Below are 13812 nucleotides of genomic sequence, written 5' to 3'. Positions count from 1 at the left end.
ATATATATATATATACATATATATATATATATATATATATATATATTTTTTTTTTTTTTTAATTTTTTTATCAAAATTGAATGTTACGTAAATTTGTTTGCAAAAAATGTGCAAGACGTACTGTGCGTTCCCTCGGAACTTTCGCAATTTCTCCAGATTACGTTCTTCATACGCTTGCCGGTATATCGTCCTCCGCGTTTCGCAATTAAATGAAGTCAAGTTGCTCGCGAAGTTTCGTCGGCAAATATCGACATTCGCAGTGCCCACGGAAGATGCAAGTGCATTTGTGCGGCATGCGCGACACGGTCTCGAACATAGCGGTGCGTGTAGCACGTAGCGTGTGGCTGGATCTCGACGAGGGAGAGAGTGAGAGGACTCACGCACACAAGTGCCTCGGCGCGCGCGTGCACCTCTGGGCCGTAAAGGCGCGTATGACACGACGAAACGACACTCGAGCGCAACTGCGCAGTTCACGCGAATACGAGCTACACGGGGGTGGTTGCTGTCGCGAATCGGGAACGTATGCGTTGCCTCGATTGAATCCTAGCTCGAAAGCCGAACTAATCAGGGAGAAAAGAAAGAAATTAAGAGATACACAATATACCTCTGTTCTTTTGTCTCGAGACAAAGCAAATCTTCCCTAAAAATATCGTGATACAATAGAATATTTAACGGGAGTATCATTTAATTATACAGAATATTAATGTAGCGCGAGGACAATGAAATTATATATGAAATAATAATCGGAATATGGATGAATGGATAAATATATAAGCGGCCGAAAAGAATAGACAAAGTTGGGAAAAATGAGAATAAATAAATAAACAAGTTAATACAGAGACAAAATATAGAGAAAGTGATCAAATATTAAAAATTATTCATTCATTTATCTCTCTACTCACTATTTTTCCAACGTGGTGAGAATTGAAAAAATTTAAGCGTTTAGAAAACGATAGCTTTTCACTGAACAAGTCCAGCCTAGAAAAATACTCATTGACAAGGATATTATGTAATCTTAAAAAAATATATATATATATATGTAAATATTAAGAAATTCATATAATATTTAATAAAATTCTAAAGTTTTTCAATCTGAAATACAGGAATGTGTCTAAGAAAATCATTTGGGAAATTTAAGTTTAAAACATTCGTCTACAAAACGATTCAAGATTTTAAATGTAAGAAAAAGGTCCAATTCTTTTCTCAAGAATAAGAGAATAAAGTAATAGTAGTATCGATATCGGCCGCTTGTTATAACATATAGACCAGAATAACAACGATTTGCGGTGTCAAAGATCTACTTGACTCGGCCCGACGGCTAAACGCGGCGATAACGAGGTGTCAAAAGTCAACTTTATTTGGTCTCGACGACTAAACGCGGCGTTAATGAGCGCGGCACCATTGTAAGTAATTAGGAACGGATGAGCGAAACGAGCGAGAAGCTGCGACAGAGGGCTGACGCTTAATTTCACGATAATTCGCGACGACGCGAACGATATTCATCGGCATCGGCCGCTACGGCTGGTTAAGTTTTTTATATGGCCAATGAATGGGTGAACAGAGAAACAAGAACGCACACAATATGCCTCTATTGCGCGAGCTGATTCACAATGCATACGCGATGCGCCGCGCGGTCGGCCGCTACAATGCGGCTGCATAAATAAATATGAGAATATTGGCGTGAGCGCGCGTGCAGACACGGTGGCGCACAATGCGCGCGAAAAACGGAATCCCATATTCAGCGTGAATCAAAAAGGAAGTTCACGACTATTACCATTAATTCTTTTTTTTTATTGTTATACGCGATACTCGATCAATTACGCGCCCACGCGGGGGATGAAACACGACGTTGCGCGTCGGGGTTGATACGCTCAACGATCGAATGCCCCGTATCGTGTGTGTCTTGAAATCCCTTTATCGACCCTTTCACTGTGAAACTTGAAAGGATGAGAAAGTTAAAGATGAGAAAGTTAAATACACTGAGAAGAAAATATTTGAAGATTTATTTGTAGGATATAAAGTTTGTTCAATAAAGTTTATTATATATAGAAATAAACTTTGTACTCCATAAATAAATTTTCAAGTATTCTTTTCTCAGTGCACTGAAAACAAAATACTTGCAAATTTTCTGTAGGGGATAGAAGCTTATTTCACAGAAATAAATTTTGCATCCCGCAATAAATAAATTTTCGAGTGTTCTTTTCTTGGTGCACTGAGAGAAAAATAAATTCGTCTGTGAGATAAAAATGTCAGAAAGAAACTATTCCACGGAAAAAATGTTATACCCCACAAATAAATGTTCAAATATTTTTTCTCAGTATGTAGACTAATCGATTCGTCGTCGGCGAAGATGAACGTAACTTGCACTCGGACGAGTTTTGGTTCTCGGGTAAATTATGACACGACGTTGCCGTGAAACGTGAGCGAACACATGTTCGCACGCAGGTCAAGCGACCTGAATAGAGCGCGATCGTACCACTCGGTGGACGACGGCGACAAATCGATGGACGATCGACGAACGTGGCCGAGAGAGGAGCACAGATTAACGTCAGGAGTAGAGCGCGGCGCGACATTGTTATTGGATATATCAGACGGGGAGTTAAAGGCCAGGTGAATCCCGGCGGTGTATCGGGGATGACGTTACAGAGAGATGACATTACCGCTATAGCGCGAGTGGAAACCGGAGTCGAATCGGCGAGATGTCCGCCGTATATTCCGTCCGACGTGCAATGGCACCTCGATATCGACGCGGATCGTCTCTCGCTTATATTGCGCCGGTATCGCGCGAGTCGATCATCGAACGCCAAATCGGCACAAGAAGCACCGCTTCCTCGAGACCAATTGTCTCCGTCGGGGGAACTTCAGCAGGCGATGTTCCTCGCCGCGGAAGCGAACCGATCGTGCTACCGTCTTGCATGAGTAACCGATCCGTTTAATCTTCCGGTAGTCGCGGCTACACTGAGCAAAAAACGATTGAACATTTATTTGCGGGATAAAAGAAATAAACTTTATATATTCTCTTTCCCCCCGTAAACAAATTTCCAAGTATGCAAGCTACTTTGTACAGCACAAAGTAGGAGTTGGAGTAACATGCGTCATATTTTTGCCCCACCTTGCCATAAGATATAACCTGCATAAAATTGTGAAGACTAACATGTTTCTTAAAAATGTTGAATGTTCCTTTTAAATAATAGAATGCTTAAAGAAATTTTCACATTAAAAAAAAATATTTGAAAGTTTCTTTGTGGGATATAAAGTTCACTCACAGAAAAGTAAATTTTGTATCCCACAAAGAAATTTTCAAGTATTTTTTCTCAATACATCTTTGTGTACCACGAGGACGCGCGACTAACGGAAGATTTGCAGTCAAACAAAGCGAATTCGGAAGCACGAAAACGTGACAGAGAATTAGAACTGCAATTACAAATTGTTACGCGAGTAATAATTTAATACAGCATGCAATAATTTGAGTGTTTTACCAGATAAGATAAAGCCGTCGCAAGTCGTCGTCGCGCTTTCCTTGATACAAGGCAGATAACTGCGTAAAATATATATTAATTTCCCGATTAATTCGATATCGCGTGCACACGCAAAAAGTCATGACAACGCGCTATCTAACGTATCGTATGAAACGAACGCGCGTCGAAGTCGGAATCGTTAAATTATTTGCACGTCGTACGCGATACGTGGAACTACGTTTTTATTATCTCAGATACGTTATCGAGCTTTCATTAATCGGTCTCGGTTACACACGAGTTCACGGAGAAATCATTACTCCGTGATACAACGCGATCGCAAGCGCCGCTCAAGAGCTCTCTCGCGCAATGCTTTATTCGCGTGTGCTCCTTCATTTTTCGCATCGACAGTCCGTCGCCACCGATCATCGTCCGCGATAAATCGATTGGCGTCTGCGGAGTTTCGCGATCGTCCGCGCCGTCGCAAACGCGACTCTCTTAACGATCCCCGCGGATAAGTGCCGGCCAGCTCGGGCGCTGTGCAATTTTCCGCCGGCGGCGTTGGAAAAATCGCGATCGTACTCTCGCGAAATCTATTAGTCGCGGATGCAAATGTCGGCTTAATAACCGCCTTCGCGCTCCCCGATCGGCGAGCCGGTGTGTCGACGGCCGCTTCTCGCTGTACGCACGCGCTCTCTCGCTCGGCGGACCTTAACGATTCCCGGCCGATTTAGCGCGGCCTGCAAAGTCTTTCTTTCTCTCTCTCTCTCTCTCTTTCTCCCGCGGTCTTCCGCAACCCCTTCGTGAGCGCGCGCCCGAGTCGTTTTATTTCGGAGAGGAGTATCGCGTACGCGGCGGCAGCGCGCACGCCGGTTAACCGCCCGGTAGCGGCCGAGATTTAAAACCGGTAGCACCGTACGCGCGGACCGGGCTGTGTATTTTTAGAACGACCACCGCGGTCGCGTGGGCGGATGCTGGTCATCGGTCCGGGAACCTGTGCCACTTTGTTTCGAGCGAGTGCTCGAGCGCGCCTCCACCGCGATCACGACGGTATCCTTCGCGGCTTCGGCTCGGTAGCGCAAAAATAAGATGGATAGGTAGATAGGGAGACAAGCGTTTATTTACATCTCAGGGCGAGTACTCTGAGAACGATTCGACAATAGGAAAAATACAGTAATGGGTAAATTCAGGTGCACAGAAAACAGCAATAATACAGAAATAAAACAGAAATAAAATAATATAATAAAATAATAATACTAAAATAATAATATAAATAATAAAATAATAATACAGAAATAAAACGAATAAATTGTTCAGATAGTAATTTCGACACGCACGTGTCGACAATGTGTCGGTAGAGAGGGAGAGAGAGCGTTAAATCAATTTGATAGTCAAAGAAAAAGTAAAGGTAAAGTTGATCGTAACAATGTTAATTATGAGTTCAATTATGCTATCTGTATGTAATATGCAGTAGCACACATTAAACTGGGCAAATATAACTAAATTAATCGAATTAATTGAGTCGATAAAGCCTCGACAATTACAGTACTAGAAAGTACTAGAAAGTAAGGGAGAATGAATGAATAAAGTACATTATTAGGCTACTTTACACAGTTGATTGTGACAACAGAGAGAGAGAGAGAGAGAGAGAGAAAGAGGGAGAAAAAAATAAATAAATCATGGTTCAAGAGAGGGCAGGGGGCCGCAATTGAATTCCGTTTTGCGGCGAGCCGACCGTAATAATGAATCGCAACGCGCGCGTAACAACTCACGTCGCGTATTCGTAATCGAGCTGGAAAGTAGGCTCTATCTTCGTTTATTTTTATCTTCCTCGGGTCGAGATAACGAGTGGAAACGTCACAGCTCTCACTGGTCAGACAGACACGTATTCACGAATCCCGACGAACCACGCGAACCGCTCGACCACCTCTGACGTCAGAATTGCGCGAGCGCGAGTCATCCAGCGATGTAAACGAGATTTATCTTTGCGTTTGCAAGGTGCTGCGCCTCGTATGCACACCGTGCTGCGTTGTTTACGTGTGTCGAATTGCGTCATTTGTTTACAAGTAGTCGGACAGGGTCTAAATTGTATCTAAAGATAACATATTTCTAGGAAATGATTCATAGATCGGCTCGCTGATAAGAGCATGCATCTATGTAGGTACGGGAGAATCATAGAAAGAAAGCGTTAGAGTTGAAGATTCTGACGCTATTAACGAAGTGCCTTAATTATCGGGGCAATTATCGCGGCGGGAAGGAGTGTGTTATCGCTCATGTACGCCCCGCGACACGCGTCCACCGTGAACAAGTTCGTGCGGGTTTCTTGTGCCTTGCTGCATCACGGGCACACACTGTTGCCGTCGTTTACGAGGTTAACGGAAAGAGCAGCGTTATTAAACGACATCTGTAACGGGTGGCTGGCAAGAACGGAGCTGCTTGTCGCGGTAGAGCCTCGAGCGGCAAACAAGAAAGTCCCGGTGTCGATGCCATAGATTATCGTTCTTTTAATTACTGCCTCGCAATATCGTCTTTTGCTTCATATTTCAATCGCGCCGCGCGAACACGCGAAAGCACTTCACGAATGACGCGCAAATTGTCTGCGTTTCTCCTCCTCCTCCTCCTCCTGCGCCTTCTCTTTCTCTCCTCTACTCTCCTCCTCGTCTTCCTCCTTGAAACGCAGATTGTAATATATAATAGAGCGCGCGCTAAAAAAAAAAAGACATTGGCGATTGAGAGCCACGTCTGCAAGGTGACTCAACTTATCAGGTTGATGTTACGAATTGCGTTTCTTATCATTTTTATCGGGTCATTGGCGCATTCACCCATCGCCGTCGTCGGTTCATCGAACCAGATTTCGCGCGTTGCCTGCAAATATTAGATGTGTACACGGCTGAGTTTCCCTCGCGCGAATACGCGCGTCTACATTTCGCGAGCGTTCCGCAACCTCGCACGATCCACGCGCGGGGCTGCCTCTGATAAAAAAATAGGCAACTGAAAATAATAGAGAGCCGGAAAATCGCGGGCATCGCGCGTCTGCGTCGTCTATCTGCGTTCTAGATTCGACGCGTCGCTGATTGCGCCGCGACATGTTTAACTCGCCGATCGGGACGGTAGGGATTCGTCGGTAATTGGAAAACAAAAGTGTCACGAGTGCAGACTTTATCCCTGGACAACTCAGACGCAATACTTGGTGCCTTTCGGCCAGGTGCGTTCTGCGTCTTTCGTAACGACGCGCAAACAGTACGCTTTTCGTTATCGTTGATAAGCATTCGGCAGAAGGAGTTGGGCAGCGAGATAGAAAAGGAGAAAAAAACGAGCTGGACTGCAATAAACGACCGCGCGCAACCTCTCCAAATATACACACACACACAACACGCATCGCGCTCAATGCATACCTACGTAACCTCCCGGCGATGATGCACGCATGCATGTGCATACATACGCGCGCGCATGGATTCACCGCGCGCAGCTGGTGTGTACGACTAATATCCGCAATTTTGTAATTTCAAAGCATCGCCTACGTGCATCGCGCTAACTGCCCGGCAACAGTGAAAAGAACCTCGTTCCGAGAACGTCCCGTAACCTTAGTCACGAAAGCTTCGAGACACATTGACGCACGTATTACGCTGATTTTCACGATAAGTGAATCCCAGTGTCAAGGGAGCGCGAGCGAGAAGAGAGGGTATTCGAATTAGTGTCTCTCGAAATAAGAGTAGATTGCACGAAATTGCAAAGCCGCCCCTGCCCTTCCCCGGTTCGTTGCGCTTCCCGGCGCGCCGTAATTATCGCCTCATTTTTCAAGAGTGGCTGCGAATTGGCGTGAAAAAAATGTGCTCGTGCTTTCAAGGAGAGGTGACACAGCGACAGCGCGTGCTTTATCGCTATATCGAGATTGTCTCAATCGTAAATAACTTTGTTTCTTGATTTAATAGTACTACGAGCAAATTTTAGCGAAGCATGATTTTTGCAAAACGACATTTTCGTAAAATTACCCTAATTTAACAAAATGTGTCTTTTGCAAGGCGAAATTTTCATAAGCTTACACTAGTTTAGCAAAAGCGTGATTTCTGCAAGGCAAAATTTTCGCAAAGTTACGTTATTTTGGCAAAGCGTGATTTTTACGAAACGAAATTTTCGTGAAATTACGTTAACCCATCTTAGAAAAGCTTGATTTTTGCAAAGTGAAATTTTCGTGAGATTATTTCGTGAGACGTTTTTTAGCAACAGCCTGATTTTAGCAGGATGCAATTTCCGCGAGGTCACGTTCGAGTCGCTCGGCCGGCGAGCCGATTACGTCGCCACAGGGAGGGTTTCCTTATTTTGTATACGCATCCACTTCGAATGACACGACAACTGGACACGCGAATGATGATCGTTAAGGCCGGAAACGGCGACTTCGCGAGGGTGTTTGCGGATGTGGTAACGAAATCGTCGCTCTTTAGCCGCAAGGTTTCTCGTCTGCCGCGTTCTTGCGGTCTCCCGGGAGGCGGCGGTGCCGTGAACCGTCACGATAAATATCGAATGTAGTCGCGATCGCGGACAAAGTCCCTGCGCAAAATCCGTTTTTATCGCGTTGCGCGATCGGCGGACGGTGTTTTTACGCGCGCGACGGGACGAGTTTAATAAACGTTTCGGGACACAATTTCGGTTTTTCTCGCGACGCCCGATGCCGTTTCAATTTTACGCACGACGGCGGAGCTTGATTTACGCTCGCAGCCCGTCGTCGTCGTTGTCGACGGACGTTGACGTTATAAAGTTAAACTGCAATCGCGCCAAATCGAGACGGAGAATATAGCAAACGCTCTCGCGATACGAGTCGCGGCGGGAGAGCGAGCGAGAAAGAAAGAGAGAGAGAGAGAGAGAGAGAGAGGGAGAGGGAGATCCGGTAGCGGCGAAAAGGAGCGCGCAAACAAATGCACGGACAATAATTGACTGAGTACTCGCAGGTGCGCGGATATGCGCATCCCCGACCGGCGCGAGAGAGAGAGAGAGAGAAAGAGAGAGGGCACATAATATGCGGGTACATACGCGCGCACTTGAGGATAAGTATTTGCCGTCGGCTATCATCAGGATCCAATTGAGACGAGTGCAGTTTAGTCACGACAGGACAGTTATCATCATTGACTAATTTCGATATAACGTGGCCATTAACGTGGCAGCTCATTCTACGCCGTCAATACCGTAGTAAGTGCGATATCGAAACGTCCGTCAGTACGTTGTGTGTCGCTTACATAAAGATTACGCTCGATCTGCCTCGGGTGACGTAAAAATGCGTACAACTCGATTGCAGTGTGTATATCGTGGCTCAGCGCGTTTATTCGACAATATCGCGCCCGATAAAATTTCGCGGAAATTCGACTGCGATAAGAGAAATCAGAGCCGCGGGAACCAGAACTCCGCTGAACCGGTTGGACGGTTGTCAAAGACTGCGCAGAAATGTACAACAGCGAGGCGGGAAAAGGACGAGTTCCATGACTCGCGACAGTTGAATGATTGAGTTTTTTTTTTTAAATGAGAAACTCCGAATGAAATGTCGGGAATAGGCGAACCAATGGACGATAAACGGCCGATTGCCGATCTTTTTAACATGTAGTAAGTGGATAGATCGGCCCGCGGGAGGCGGAGAAAACACATCTATAACTCATCTACTGTCTTTTATAAATATTTGTCCAATTGTTCTTACTTGCATGCACTCTCCCAGCGAGGCCTTGCTTGCTTATATGTTGTTATATTTTTTATATATTCTTTTTATATGCTCGTTAAGTCGGTAATTGGCTCTTATTGTCCATTGGCTCATGTATTTTTCGATGATTCGAGATAGTTTCGTAGTATTAGACCGAATTAGAATGTTAGGAAATCGGATAATATTCATAACTGAGAATAAATAAAGAGGAAGGTGTGAAAACGCAGGTAGATTCACCGCGGCTTCATGTAAAACATCGTCGGGAATGGTCCTGAGAAAGATCTACGCAGCATACGTGCTTTTCGTGTTTTTACCTGTTTTTCTCCTTTTTGACGCGCCGACCGCAACAGAGATGACACGTGCTTCACGTCACTATGGAGTTTAACTTGGGCCGCAGTGTGGGGCAAGCCGTCTAATCGCGTTCGCAAAACAAGTGTATTCTGAAACAATGAAAACGAACTCAGATAAGTAGGTTCGAACGTCTGCGCTCTTTAGGCTGACATATTTTCGACACGTGTGATAAGCGACTGACCAGCGACTGTACTGGAGACCCGCTTTATCGAGGTATAATCAACGCTGAGGACACTGAGATAATATTTTCTCAAGTCGCCACATGCTATGATGCAACTCTGAGGCATGACCTTGGCACAGGAGAACAACGCGTTATCGCGCAGTGCGCGCCGAGTTTTGCGGTTTTCTCTACGTGAACGTTATTTTTCTCGCGAAAAATAATGCGTCTTCTCCGTCGCGATTCTGCTTGGAGGGAAGCAGATTACACACGGGGAAAACGGTCGAATTGACTCGACAAAGAACGAGCCGAACGCCTTGAGTTTGAAAGTAACAGAATGACTGGTCCTCTTTTATGAACCAAATTCGATTCACAGGACAAGCAAAAATTCTGCTGCCCTCAACCCAAAGCATGCAGCTTGTTCATTATCAAACAAGCGTTTTCCTTCGTGCACTCTTATCGTTCTCCAGTATTTGTTTACCTCCCCCGTCTCATCGCGTTCCCTCACGCTCGCACGTCGTCAGTCTACTCTCTCGAACATATCTATGACTCACGTCCTCTTCTTCTTTTTACATAAGATTGCACAAACATAATCTCCGATTTAATCGAGAACACCCGTCGATCCGACCACTTTGCGTTCCTATCAAACGTCCTCAGATTCATGATAAATCTGAAGATTAAGTCACCGATCTGAGAGATTAGACCACTCACCACTGTGATCAACAGTTGTCACATAAACAAACTCTGGATAAAGACGTCTGCCTAGGTTGCGACCTCTTGGATCCCACTTTGCACTTTCCTGCTTGTTACCAACCCTCCGCACTGTTCGATGACGAATCTCTGAACTTGGTTGACGTGCGCTTAAGGAAGCTTATTGCCAAATTGAGTATAAGGTCCGAAGGATGAGAGTATTTATATCCATAGCTCTAAAGTGCCGCTGGTGGAGGGTTAAGTGCAAAAGCACGCGCCTTTAGTTGTCTTCGTCCAATGACTAGTCATCGCCTGTTGCGTGGGGATTGACCGGACCAATGCCGGGACTACTTGTACCTGGCTTCTACCCGGCCATTGGTAGATACCGGTCGGTTGAGTCATGTAATCTCTAAACTACGCAGATACTTGCACACATTTCCATGCTTTTTTTCTTTTGATGCAACGGAAGGGCTCCTCCCACTGTGTGTAACAATGATATTGAAAATGAATATCGAGAATATCGGTAGGTAAACCCGACTTGTGTGTAGGGAAGAATGAAAACAAAAATCGCCGTGAAATGGAGAATGACAGACTTGTCATGGGTTCATGATGAACAGCGTGGTTTGACACCATCTACCATTTTTCAACACGACATGTAAAATGCTGATTTGATTCTATTGAATCACCGTGCGAACTCCAACACTCGGCGATCCCTCGGTGTTGCCTGGTTTAGTCATCCGGTAGCATTGAAGCGTTTGGCTCATGATAAGATTATCACGTGGATATACGACATTGTATATGATACTAATGTCTTAGATACTCTTGAAATAACATCGTAAAACAGGTCGGGAAGTGCATCCTGCATGCCAGAAATATCTATGAGCTATCATCGATACATCCTCTGTGTCATCAGAATAAAACGGAAGTCATTTTCATCAGAAATTCGAACTACTACATAGAATGAAGAACTTGTTTCAACAAAATCGTAATTCCCTTTTTATCAATAAAACTACATGTTGTTTTTCTCGGCACATAAATATCTCCTTTCCTCGTCAAACCCCGTACAAAAATGCCAAGACAAGACCAACAAAAAGTAAATACATATTGTCAGATATCTCATATTTTATCTCGTCATATAGTTCAGATATAAAAATCAAATATTTCGTAAAGCGCCTACTCTCTGTTAATCTTGTTTTTAATTGAGTCCTATAATTTCGTAATATCTGACTAGGCTGTCCTGCCAGAGGAACTGATACCACTAAAGCGTACGCATTACGCGAGGAGCGCTTACGTCTTGCGTTACGCGTTCTATCGCCAAACTAAGGCATAAATCGTATCATTAATCGTGCAAACAGCGATTAATCACGGAGCGCGTAAAAGCGTGTAAAAGCGAGCGGACTATCTCATCGCAGAAAAATTCGCAACGATTGATAACGCGTTATCGTCGTGCAATTGGTCGAGTGCTCCTCCTCCGCTCCTTCCTCTCGCCGTATCATCGCCGATCGCGTTGTCGGACGAACAACAGAGTTAAGCACCTTACGTGCAGGTAGATGCAATATTGTTTTTCTAGTCGTCCGGGGATCCGTCCGGGGATCCGTCCGGGGATCCGTCCGGGTCTTGGCCGAGAGCGAAAGGCATCGGATTGAGCGAAATATCAGGTAGATTACTCAGAAGCAAGACGAGATCGAGGCTCGGACGGACGAAAGATAGATAAAGAGAGAGAGAGAGAGAGTGGGTTCTTCCAAAGAACAGGTTCGTGCCTAGCAACCGACCCAAAGCAGACTCAAAGTCGCGGTCACCGAGGGATCCCTTCGCATCGCCCCAGGAAATGAAGCCGATGACTCACCCACGTGTTTATACGTGTATACACGTGTATACATTGTGACTGTGCGTGGCTGTGTGGCGTGTACGTTTGTGCATCGCGTAACTTCATTATGATGCGCCAACTACGACCAGTCACGCGATCGGGAGAGCGAGAAGACGGGCAACCCCCGCGCGGATTCCGCCCGCGAAGAGATTCTTTGTCTTTCGGTGGTCGGGTTATCAAGGTCATGGATCGGCCGGGGGAGGGGGCTCTAATTGGAAACGCTCGTCTCCGTATGTGGCGAGGCATATCAGCGATAATATACGCTCGATGAAAATGTACAATTTGTTTGTTGAACGCTCTCTCAGCCGACCGTTAGATCATGTGCGTCTCGGGTTAAATCACGCCACTTCGTTTTAAAGACGTGGACGTTGCAACGCATTAACGAAGTAGACTGCCGTGTGACGTCATGTCCTCGCGATGCCTTCGCTCGAGAACCTCCGCACATCGCGATTCACCACCCTCGTGACTCTCGGCGAAAAACGCTGCTTACACATCACTCGAGGATGCCTTTATTTTACGACATTACAATCAGAGATATCTAGAATTTTTTACTTTAAATCGCTTTTTAAGTACTTTTGCGTGATTTCAGCATTTTTAAAATTATATTTATAAGTCGAAAAAATACACCGCATCGCGTGAATTGATTACTTAATTTACATCACACGATGATATAGGTGATCTTTTTATGTTGATGCAGTAACAAATTTGCGAAAAAAGTTAGTCAGATTTTCTCACTAAATTTTACACAGCACATTGCTTTGAGTACGTTTTTATATATTTCTTTCGCAATTCTATTTTGTCATTCTAAGTGATGAATATCAGTACCATATAGACTACTCGTAAGGAATGCATAAGGGTCGCCCTTGCCGGGCGACTGCTCTAAACCCTGATAAATCGAATAATGAAATGGCTGCCAATACACGTATTTGTTTATCTGGATAAGCATTGTCTCTAAACTTTTTATCTTAGATAGGACCTACGATTCCAGCTTTCGTTATTTGTGCCTTTTTTGTCAGTTTAAAAAGTGCCTAATACTCTACTTGTAAGTTCCACCGAGTTCTCTTGTCAGTTTCGCGCCATTGTTGCTTATGAGCTAACCTCGACTAAGCTCTTCGTCACGTTCGTTAAACCAGGAGGTCCCCGACCCGGGTTACTTTTGTTTTTTCTTCTTCTTTAGGTGACTGACGGACCGGCGGACGTCTCAGTTCATATCGCGGGGCAATTAAGAGATGTTCGCGGGCCGGAAGTCGGCCCACCGCATAATTCGGTAATAAGGCGCTTCTAATCGCGGTCGCCGGATCTGCCGGCTTGCATTTCACGTACGGCGCGTCCCGCGCCGATCTCGTTAATTTCGCACGAAAACGACGAGATGCGACGCGACCGGGCCCGCCGACAAGGGGCGGCGGTTTCGGGAGGAAACGTAGCCAGAGGAAACGGGAAGGCGATTTTTCATGCAGGATGTGAGGTTGCACGGAGCGGCCGATATTTTTGCGCGATAACGCGCCAACAACGGCCGCGCTTCGAGCGGCTTACAAAAATGCTCTCCTCGATACATATATATATATATATATATATATATATATATATATATATATATATATATATATAT

At 45.1% G+C, this 13812-nt stretch overlaps 1 protein-coding gene and 1 long non-coding RNA gene across 2 annotated transcripts in view; one reads left to right on the top strand and one right to left on the bottom strand.

Annotated features, from left to right (window-relative positions):
* LOC116845254 overlaps positions 1 to 9706 on the bottom strand; it is a 50679-nt gene extending 40973 nt beyond the window's left edge. The window contains exon 1 of the mRNA XM_032817737.1: positions 9453 to 9706. The gene's annotated coding sequence lies outside the window, so the exon portion shown is untranslated. The remainder of the gene's footprint in view (positions 1 to 9452) is intronic.
* The window catches only part of LOC116845258, a 366503-nt gene that overhangs the window by 216144 nt on the left and 136547 nt on the right, over positions 1 to 13812 (top strand). The window lies entirely within an intron of this gene.

This window comes from Odontomachus brunneus, unplaced genomic scaffold, assembly GCF_010583005.1.
Source record: "Odontomachus brunneus isolate Ranch 3 - 2012 unplaced genomic scaffold, Obru_v1 Obru_scaffold_050, whole genome shotgun sequence".
NCBI classification, from domain to species: Eukaryota; Metazoa; Arthropoda; class Insecta; order Hymenoptera; family Formicidae; genus Odontomachus; species Odontomachus brunneus.
Note: the sequence above shows the minus strand (reverse complement) of the source record. Positions and strands in the feature narration are given on the sequence as shown.